At 37.9% G+C, this 11292-nt stretch overlaps 1 pseudogene; it reads right to left on the reverse strand.

The window, feature by feature from the left end:
* Positions 1–9316: 9316 nt before the first annotated feature.
* On the reverse strand, positions 9317–11073 carry LOC133917797 (E3 ubiquitin-protein ligase CCNB1IP1 homolog; annotated as a pseudogene).
* Between the last annotated feature and the right edge of the window lie 219 nt (positions 11074–11292).

The following is an 11292-nucleotide window of genomic DNA, read 5'->3' on the forward strand; positions in this document are numbered from 1 at the left end:
ATTTTAAAAGCAGCTTTTCAAAATCTAAAGCTAAAAAATGGCCCAAAGAGCGGTAATATTTCCTGAAGCTCAATGTGAATGGTCACTCATTCGTTTTTAGGAATTTAAGTCCGTGACGGCATACAACTCTCAGGTTCATAATATTTGATCTAAGTTGAGATTTTGTAATAATACAGTCTCGGATGAAGATATGATTGATAAAACCTTATGCACTTTCCATAAATTTACGTGGCTATTGCAACAACAATACCACTAACAGAGTTGACTTATACTTCACTTTAGACCAAAAACCTGATGAGCTTATCATGAAAAACCACCATACTCAACCAACTGGTGCTACAACACTACTTGAAGTCAGTTTAGCACTTAGATTACAAGCAAATTTCATGGTCACAAAAGGAACCACAAGAAATTTACAGGAAAGTGGAGGTTCACCGATAAGTATTTGAAAAATAGTGGAATTGACAAGGGCAAAGGTCATTTCAGAAGAAATGATCATAAAGACAACTTTCAAGTTTGTGTGCGGTGTGGATGTGCGAATCATCATACAAATAAATGTTGAACTCCCAAATAATTGGCTGAGTTATACCTCCAATCAATTGGAAAAGGCAAATATGTTTAAGGCAATAAGTTTGAGGCTCACTTCAATGCAAAACTAGAAGATAATCTAGAGATAGGTTCTTCTCAAAATATTCCTCAGAAGATGGACATTGATATGCTCCAGTAGAAGGAGGAAGACCCCTTCAACGTAGATGATATGCCTGTAGAATTCAATTCCCAAATATTTGGAGACCTCAATTGGTCTTCTAATCATCTCCTACATGTCATTAGCCTACTACTATACTAGCAAATGTTGTATATTGTATATCATTATGTATTTTTGACATGATACTTAATAATATCAACATTGTATATATTCTATATATGAGTTAAATTCATACTAGACTTTTTCTCTTATATATAGAATTTTTGCAGGAAGTAATCATATGGAGGAAGAAATTTGTTTAGTGGATAGTTGTACCACTGCTACATTTCCATACTCTTACAAAGAAACATGAAAATGTTATAACCATCGCTAGACATGATGCATTAATTGTTGGTTCAAGTCGAGCTAGATTTATTCTCCCTATGGGTACAAACATAGTGACTGATGATGCATTATATTATCCAGATTCCACTCGTACCCTACTCAGTTATAAAGATATATGTTTAAATGGTTTTCATGTGTAAATTTAAAATGCAAACAATGATGAATATTTATTTCTTACTAAATCCAACATATATGAAAAGCAATTGCTTGAGAAAATTCATTCCTTATCATATGGATTGTACTATACATACATCAAGTTCGTACCACATGTTGCATTTAAAATAATTTTTCAGAATCTTGATAAATTCAAGATTTGCATGATCGCCTTGGTCATCCTGGTGTAGGGATGATGAGAAATATTATTAAGAATAATGTTGGTCACAATATTAATGTTGCAAAATTTCCAAGGTCATCATATTTTCTATGCATCGCATGTGCCAAAGAGAAATTAAGTTTGAGGCCCTCTTACCTCAAAATTAGAAATGAGCAACTCAATTTCCTTTAACACATTTAAGGTGATATATGTCATCCTATTCAACCATTATCTAGACCATTTAGTTACTTTATGGTGCTCATGTATGCATCCACAATATGGTCCCACGTCTCCTATTCACAAGGAAACCATGTTTTTGCTAAATTAATTGCTCAAATTATCAAATTAAAAGTAAATTATCTTGAAGACATGATCAAATACATTTGGATGGATAATTATGTGGAATTTACTTTATGAGCATTCAATGATTATTTTATGGCTCTAGGTATTAATCTAGAGCATTCATTATCTAATGTCTATACTCAAAATTGTCTAATTGAATCTCTTATCAACAGAGTAAAATTAATTGCATGGCCTCTTGTATAGAATTGTAATTTGCCAATATATTGTCAGGGGCATGCAGTATTACATGCCATAGATTTAATCCAAATTCGATCGACCGCTTATCATACGGTTTCTCTGTTGCAATTAGTATGTCGAAATCAACCAAGTATTTCGTATATGCAAAATTTTAGTTGTGTTGTGTATGTACTGATATCATCATTGCGGTATATGCCAATGGGCCCTCATTGACAATTAAGGATCTATGTGGGATATAATTCTTCATCAGTCATAAAATACCTTAAACACATAAAAAGGGATTTATTCATAGCCCGGTATGCTGCTTGCATTTTTTATGAGGACAATTTTTTGTCATTAGGGGGAGATCAATACCACAAAGGATATCGTAAAATAGATTGAAATGTCACATGCATTTGATCCTTATATTCATGTACTAAAGAATCAAAATTAAAAGTTAATAGAATCATGAACTTATAACACATTGCAAATAATCTGCCACAAGAATTTACTGATTACAAAAGTGTCACTAAATCACATATCCTTGCGGTCAATGTACCAGAAAGAGTGGAGGTACCTCACAAAACTACTCATCTTTCAAATCCAAATAAAGGGGGGGGGGGGGATCTAGTTACAAAGAAAAATGCTTCTCAAAAGCATCTGTGAAAACAAGGGAAGATACCTTCTAAATCAGTAAATGAATTTTAACCTTAAGTTGAAAAACACATGATAAAATCCAACACAAATATGCACACAAACTTAGATGTTGGGATATTGAAATATCCATGCTCCATCATTATCGGAAATCATGAGGAATTAGAAGGTGTAAATAAAATTTTCACAAACTATATCGATTCAGGAGAATCATATAACAACAAGACTATAATTGTTGACATATATTTTTTCTCAAAAATTTCCAAAGACCCAAACTAGATCTAGAACCAAAGTCCATGGTAGAGTGCCTCAAGTGCTCAGACTAGGTCAAATAGAAGGAGGTAATTGAGGTAGAATTACGCTCGCTTAACAAATAGAGGTATTTTCTCTAATAATACCTACTCATAATGTTTTTCCTTTGGAAGCCAAATGTGTTTTCATTAGGAAAAAGAAACGAAAACAATGAGGCTGTTAGTATAAAGCAAGACTTACATAGGTTCACACAGATACCCGATATCGATCACGATGAAACTTTCCTTTTATTTATGGAATAATATTCTAATATTTAATTTCATCGGCAGAACAAGTAAATTTATCCATAAAGTTGATGGATATAGTGACTACATAATTATATGGATCACTTGATTTGGATATCTATATAAAAGTCCCCGAAGGGCTTAAAATTCCGAATCCAAAAGCAAATCACAACATGTATTATGTAAAACTACAAAAGTCACTATTTAGCTTTAAAAAGTCATGAAGAATATGGTACAACCGACTGAGTGAGTTCATTTTACAAAAGGGTTACACAAATAATGATAATTGCCCATGTGCATTTATAAAGAAATCATAAACTGAATTTTGCATCATCTCAGTATATGTTGATGATCTTAACATCATCGGAAATACACAAGACATTAAAGAAGCAAGCAATTATCGTATGACGGAATATGGGATAAAAAAAACTTGGGTAAAACCAAATTTTACTTAGGTTTATAACTTGATTACTTTCCTTCAAAACACTGATACACTAGTCTGCATATATTGAGAAAATATTGCAAAAATTCAATATGGATAAATCATATCAATCAAAAACCCCTTATGGTGGTTCGATCCTTTGATATTGATAAAGATCTATCCAGACCTAGGGATTATGATGGAGAGATACTTGGACCTGAAGTTCCGAATCTTAGTATTATTGGAGCACTTATGCATCATGCAAATTGCATCAGATCTGACATTATATTTGCAGCCAACTTGTTGGCTAGACATAGTGTTGCCCCAACAAAAAGACATTTGATTGGCGCAAGGCAGATCCTTAAATATCTCAATGGTATAAAACATCTTAGTTTATTGCTTTACACGATCATGATGAGATATACCGATACTGACTATTTATCTGATCCTCATAATATCAGATCACAAAGTGGGTTTGTCTTCCTATATGGTGGTACAACCTTCTCATGGAAGTCGTCATAGCAAATTTTACTGGCTACTTCTAGAAATCATTCTGAAATATTTGCTTTATATAAAGCATCATGTGAATGTACATGGCTTCGCCGAATGATTAATCACATTCAAGGATCATGTTGCTTGTATTGCTCAAATGAAAACATATTATATAAAATTCAATATCACAAAACACATTGCCCTAGAATTATTTTAACCCCGCAAATTATAGAAAAGTGGAGAAATTAGTATTTTGAAAACAAAGCCTTATGAAAACCTAGAGTTTTTTTCACAAAGTCCTTACCAAAATCTACATTCCAAAAATACATTCATGGAATTGGTATAAGACGACTTTGGGATTTACAAGGTTTAGGGGGTGTAAACTCTTAAATTATAACTTGTTAATGATCATCGGATCATGAATATTACACTATTTTCCTTTATGAGTTTTTCGTAATGATTTCTCATATAATGTTTTTAATGAGGCAATATTAAAAAAAGCATTAATATATGCCAAATCATTTTCTACTAATATTTTTTCCACTAAATTTTTAAGGAATTTTTCAATGGCATATTATAATAATATTTCTCGTATTTTTCCCAAGGGATTTTTAGTGGAGTTTTCATTATACTCTATATATGACAAATTTTATTAAGAGGGAGTGTTACGGTTAAACAATTTCCTAACTGCTCTTTGTTGTTGCCGTCGTCGGTTGGGGAGGTCTGTGTCCCCAACAGCAACTTCTATCCCTTCATCTTGTATAAATGCAATGGATAATGGATGATTAGATCCTATGTTCTACTCTCTACTTTCTATACCAAACAGCTCTCTCACTCGCTCCAAATGACTTGTCCTCGTGTTGTGGCGTGCAATTTTGATTTCAACGCTCCCAAATGTGCCAGACAAACAAAAGATGTTTTCTTCGTGGTGTGGTCTATGGATGGTGCCGAGCCACAGCATTGGCTGGCACCTGCGCGAGAGCAGCTCTTCCTCTTGAGGGCCGGCAACGCGCCCGTGTCGTGAGCCTTGTTTCGTGCATCCGGCCGTCCTTATCTCCGCAGCCCATACCATGCGCCTACCTGCATGCCCCTCTGCCATGCCGAGAACACCTACCGCTGTGGCTCCAAGGTGACATGCCTAACTCAGTGGCAGCATCACCGCATGTCGAGACCGGTTCAAGAAACAAACAAATCTTATCTATGTACTGAGATCAGTAATCAATCTCAACATATAGTGACTTCATTGATAATAATTATTACAATATACATACTTAATTGAATTAACCGTCTTACAGAAGTAACCTTCAAGGGTCGAAGAACCAACTAAAATACAGCGGAACTAAACGAATTACAAAGACTCTAATCCTTTATGACTCTTCCACATGCATCATCAGCATAGAAAGCATCTTAGAACAATCCACCTTTAGTGTACTCCTCGATACCTTCTCCAACCGAGTGTTTGGTGATAGCAAAAGTGAGCACTTATCATACTCAACAAGTTATGAAGGAAATAGTATGCATATGAAGATTTAAACAAAAATATGGTTTTGCATAAAACGACATTTAAGTAGAAATATTTAAAAAGCAATAATAATTAATTGAATGACAAACCACCTCAAGATTTCATCCATCTTGATCTAACCAACAACTTCCCAACACCTCGCCCAAAGTTCCATCATCTAAATTTGAACACCTCAATCATAGTTCCCACCACTATGACTGACGACCCTCAACTATGGTTCCCACCATCACAGTTGATCAGCCTAACCAAAACATCAAGTTACAATCATAGTAGGTTTTCAGTGCCACTCATGACCGTTAGCATGGCAAAATATTCAGTTTTAACTTTGCAGAGGTTGTACTTTATCCATAAGACGTTTCATCCTATTTTGTTGAGCATCCGTTGACCGACGGATAACTCTTACACATTGTGTGCTAGGAATCCACTACAAAGTCTTTACAATGCCCCCTCTCACCACATGTCTACCCGCTAAGGTTTTACTATCGCGTGATTCCACCTCAACAACAAAAGCCCTATATTGCACCTTTCGGATCCCAAGACATCATCCATTCACCGCTCTTCTGTCTGGTCTACACTATGTTAAGAGTAAGCAAATTACTTAGCTAGGCTCATCCCATACCAGGCTTGTGGTTATACTGTAAACACAAAAATGTCACTCCATGAACCGGTCCTTAGATTGAGCAAGACTACCACTTTCCCAACCATACATCTCAACGTACCACCTGCTCAAATCGCTATACCATGTTGCTACAAAAATTATTTCACCGTATTTTATCATTGTTTCATAGGATCATTTTCAAGTTCGTGGAACAATTATCATGATTACCATCCCAAAGCAGGGCTAAGCATCATCTATCCATCCATAACCCAAAATCATACTATGGCGACAAGGATAATAAGGGAAAAACTAGGGTAAAATCTAACTCTTGGGATAACCAATAAATTATTAGCATGCATGTTTATAAAATAAAATATTTGTAAAATTAGGATAGATATGTTCAAGAACATAACTTGCCTTTACTTCTTAGTTGGGTCTTCGACATCATGATCCTGCAGACCTTCTAGCTCCTCCGAAATATTGGCGTCTACTCACATCATACACGAAAAAAAACAACATATAAACACCGAGATCCAAAAAGAACCAAACATCACGTAACAAAAAACATCACTAACAAGATTACACTATTTCAGACAATTCAATGAAAGACCGGGTCAAAACGGAGCTACGGTTGACAAGTAATGATTTTCTAAAGATTAAAATAAGAATAAAAAGATTATCTACAGATAAAATTATGTTGCTAGGAATTTTCTAGATTTTTTTTCCAAAGCCATCTATGATTTTCTAAGATTTATTCAAAATTTTCTAGCATTTATCTGAATTAAAAACTATATAAAAACTATTAGACATAATTAGATACAAATATATAACATTATTAAATATTATTATAAATTATTTTTTCCTAATTATTATTATTGTTGGAATTATTTTCATACTAAAAATCTATTTATTGTATATTATTACTATTTATGATGTCAGCAAAACAATTAAAAAGAAAAGAAAAGCTGACTGGGCTGCTGACTGGGTTGCTGCATGCTGACATGGCATGACACATCGACAAAAGTGCTGACGCGGCATGATGATGTGGCAAGACTGACTGGGACAGATGCACTAGTGGAACAGAAGGCGACGGCGAAACGACGCTCTAGTGATCTAAACTCGATGGCAAGCGGTGGAAAAGGATTGGGGCGGCACGGGGAACTCACCTAGGGCACGTGTCACCGTCAGTGATGCTCCAGCGAAGCTGGGACGCCGAGGGGTGGCTCAAAGCTTCAGAGCTCGTTGGAGATTCGTTCTGGGCATCGATTTCTCAGGGAGAAGTTGGGAAAAAGGCTCGGGATGCTTTGAGGGAGTTCTAGGGGCACATATTTATAGGCAGGAGACTTTCTTATCTCGAGTTCAGTTTGGATTTTGAAAGAGAGGCAGCGATGGCGATCCAACTCGTTTCCGGTGGTTCAAACGCGTTCGGGACTCTATCTCTTGGGCTAAAGCTTGCACATAGGCCCTGGAATCTTCCTCCTTTGGATCCATTGCTCATCTCTACCTCTATCTCATGAATTCGAGTGGGATTTTGGGCGATCAGCGGATGAACTCAAGTGTTCATGTCGGTTTTGGCTCAAGCGTTGGCAAAAATGGATCGGGCTTTAGCTTCTAGACGCTCTGGCGAGTCTATTGGTGGTTAGGTGGTCGATCTCCGGCTCAAACACGGCGGCGTCTACGTGGGTGGCGGCTGGCTACTTGTTGCTGCTGCGTTGCGAGCTAAAATAGAGGTGAGAGAAGAGAGGAGAGATGGTGGGCTGGGCTAGGTCGAATAGAGTAGAGAAGAGAAAGGAGAAAAAGGAGATGGGCTTCGACCTGATTCAAAAATATTTTCTTTTTTATTTCTATTTTCTCTCATATATATACAATGCATATACTCTCTATATATATACTAGCTCACAAAAATTAAGCAATCAAGCAAGGATCCGAATATAAACACATATACTCTTAAGATTCTTTAACTTTGTAAATTCTTATATTTTCTCTGAATTTTTTATTTATTTTTTAGTTTTGAGAATTTGGACTGTTACACCGCGTCCGCCCAGCCGGCGGAGGAGAGCGGGCGGGCAGAAAGCGCCAGCCGCTCCGTTCGTCAAGTGCCGTTCGCTGGCACGTGTACGTCACCGTGCTCGGTATACGCTGGCCCTGCACGGCTGCGCCTGCACTCGCTCCGGAATCGGTCCTACTCCTACCGGCATGGATGGAATAAAATGGCATGCGGCACGACAAATACCACATGATCAGGGTATCTCAGCACTGCGCACAGTTCACCACGAAATACCCGTGAATGCCCGTCAATTTAGGGCTTGATGTCCATTCAATTGGAAAGGTAACTTGTTTTTCCGATTACACCTCCAAACACGTGCACCACGCTCGCACCTAAAACATCGTCGTGACAGAAAGGCGAATGCCCATGAGTGATGACTTGAGAGAAAATGTTACGCACATTGACGAATGACGATAACATGAACTCTCTACGCCATCTAACCCGTTCAGGACTCTAGTCTGTAGATCCACGAATCAAGAGATAGAGAGAGACAAATCTGACTTGCGGTTTAGAGCTACGCGACATGTACGTGTCCGACAAGTTAGTAGTAGCCTCTTGAACTGTTGGTCCAACCTGAATTCAGGTTGATCCATAGTACAACTGGTAGTCAAGCAACAAAATAACAACTGGCCCTGTCCGTCAGTGACTAGTTCTCGATGCAGTGGTAGATCACTCAATGATTTGTTCAGATCCAAGGACATAGAGCTCGGAAAGATAGGCACGGTTATCATGGCTGTCCATGCTACTACTGCTATCAGAAATGGAAATGCCTTTGCATCTCAACCATATCAAAGCTTTCCTAGGATAAGCGGATAACCATGCCCCAAGGGACCAAGGAATGTCCTGGAACACTTTCTACACAAAATGTAATTTGCCAAAAGGAGAGGAAGGGTGGCTGGCAGATTGATCTTACAAAATTTACAAGTTGCCAAGACCATGACAAGCTTTCGACAGATTCCAATGCAGATCATCCGCTCAGCTCTTCCAACTCTACAACCTGAAACACCAGTTCGATCCGTCAGTGCAGAAACCCTTGAACCATTAATCATTACAGACTAGACTTCCATTGAACAAATACTACATTTCCATGCAGACATACATAGATAGTATGGGCAAAAGGGAGATTACAACGCGAACATGTGTCGACGGTCACGGGAGAGCTGGGGGCGCTTGGCCGGCGAGATTATGAGATTCTGCCGGGCCGACGACGGATTGTTTATGACAGATCCAAAGACGGGCCGTGCTGACAGCCTGGGTCTGGTATCAACCGGAGGAGCTGCGGCATGAGCAGGAGACCCCGCAGACAGCTCGAATGGACTGGAGGTGGAGCAACGTTGCCGTGGTGGTGGACTCAATCCCTCGTCTCTCCACCCTGGAGTTTCAGGAGGATCAACCGATCCTGCAACCAGTGAATGACCTGTTTTTGTGGAGAGCTAGCATAGCTTTTAAATAACTCCTAAAGAACCAAAGCATGGCAGTTAACCTATTTATTTAAGGATGGATGCGTAACAAAAGTAGCTATTGCGAACAAATTTTATAATCAGTGTGAGGGACAGAATGAAGAACCAACTAGTTGTGTGGGTAAAAGCCTCAAGTTACCTTGTCTCAGAGGGTCCCCACCATCCATAATATTGGGCATGCCTGAGAACAAGTCTGGCTGAGGTCTGGCTAAGTAGTTTTTTGTAGGTTGCATGGCCGAACACTTCGCCTACTCATACTCACTTCTCAGCTTATCATACATCTAATCAAGCTTCCTCTTCTGCCTGGAAAGGGAAGAACAGTCAGTTCCTAATACATGTTGGATGAAGCAGGATTTTGTTCCTGTAAGGAATCAAAGACTGGCGTACTACTAACCTGGATTTCTCTGCAAATTTTTCTTGAAGCTCCTGCTTATCCCTCGTCAAGTTTTCAATCTCTTGTTCCACCAACTGCCATCTTTTGGCCATCTTCTGGTATGAAGTATGCACTTCCTCCAGTTTCTCAGTGAACTTTGCTTGCATAAGTTCACACTTCTGCCTACATTGAACAACCATTCTGTTCATCTTGTATTGCATCTCCAATTCTTTTTGTCCAATATAGAACATGACACTTTTGTATGCACTCTTCATAACTGATTTTCATCATATTTAAGGAAAAGGTACCACCGAACTATTGCTGTAGGAATTAGCATTGGGCACTAGTCACATAAACATCATTGTCTTGCTTCAGCAGGTTCCCTCTTTACCTCTCAGGTTGTTTGCATTACAGAAACACTAAACTTCAACATGATAAGTAGTGTAATTAGGCATTGGATAAAAAGGCAGATAGTTATGTTGTTTCAACAAAAGCAACGGAAGACAAACCCCACTGTGGATCCAATGAATGGCTCACAAAAAAATGAAGGATATGTTTTTTGTGGAGAAATTCCAGACATGGCCATCTGTTAAAATGAGCACACTGATCAGAAACGATGGATTGCAGGAATTAGACTTCTAGCTGTTATTATGAATCAAAGGGGTACTTACATTTGTCCAATCATTGCTTGGGTTTATATCCACAGGTCTCAAAAAAAATGAAGTAAAGGTTTCGAGTTAATTTTCACCTAAACGTACTAAAAATTAGAACAACTAAAGAATTCTCAGTAACATGCACAACAAATATGTATGTTTGGGAGACACTTTGGTGCATTTAGATATCATACATTGATAGAGGACATGAGAAATATGTTTTTCAGATATGTCCACATCGTTAGGTATCAAACATTCATAAATGAAAGATGAAACTATAAAGTATGAAATAATCAAATAGTGAATGAAACTGACCTTTTTTAGAGTACTTGGTCACAAATTGGACATGCACCATCATTATTGAGTATTTTCTTAGCATCTTGTACCTGCTCAATAGGTTATTAAAAGCTATTGCGGAGTCACGTGGTTTCTGAGAGGGAAATTGAAGTTGACAAGGCTAAAGTAGAGATAGTGGAGAAGAGGCCACTGCCCACTAATTCATTGCGGAGTTTTCTTGGTCATGCTGAATTCTACAAAAGATTTATCAAGGAGTTCTCTCAAATCACAAAGCCATTGACAAGTATGTTGCAAAAGGATGTCAAGTTTGGATTTGA

The sequence above is a fragment of the Phragmites australis genome, chromosome 5 (assembly GCF_958298935.1).
Source record: "Phragmites australis chromosome 5, lpPhrAust1.1, whole genome shotgun sequence".
Classification (NCBI taxonomy): Eukaryota; Viridiplantae; Streptophyta; class Magnoliopsida; order Poales; family Poaceae; genus Phragmites; species Phragmites australis.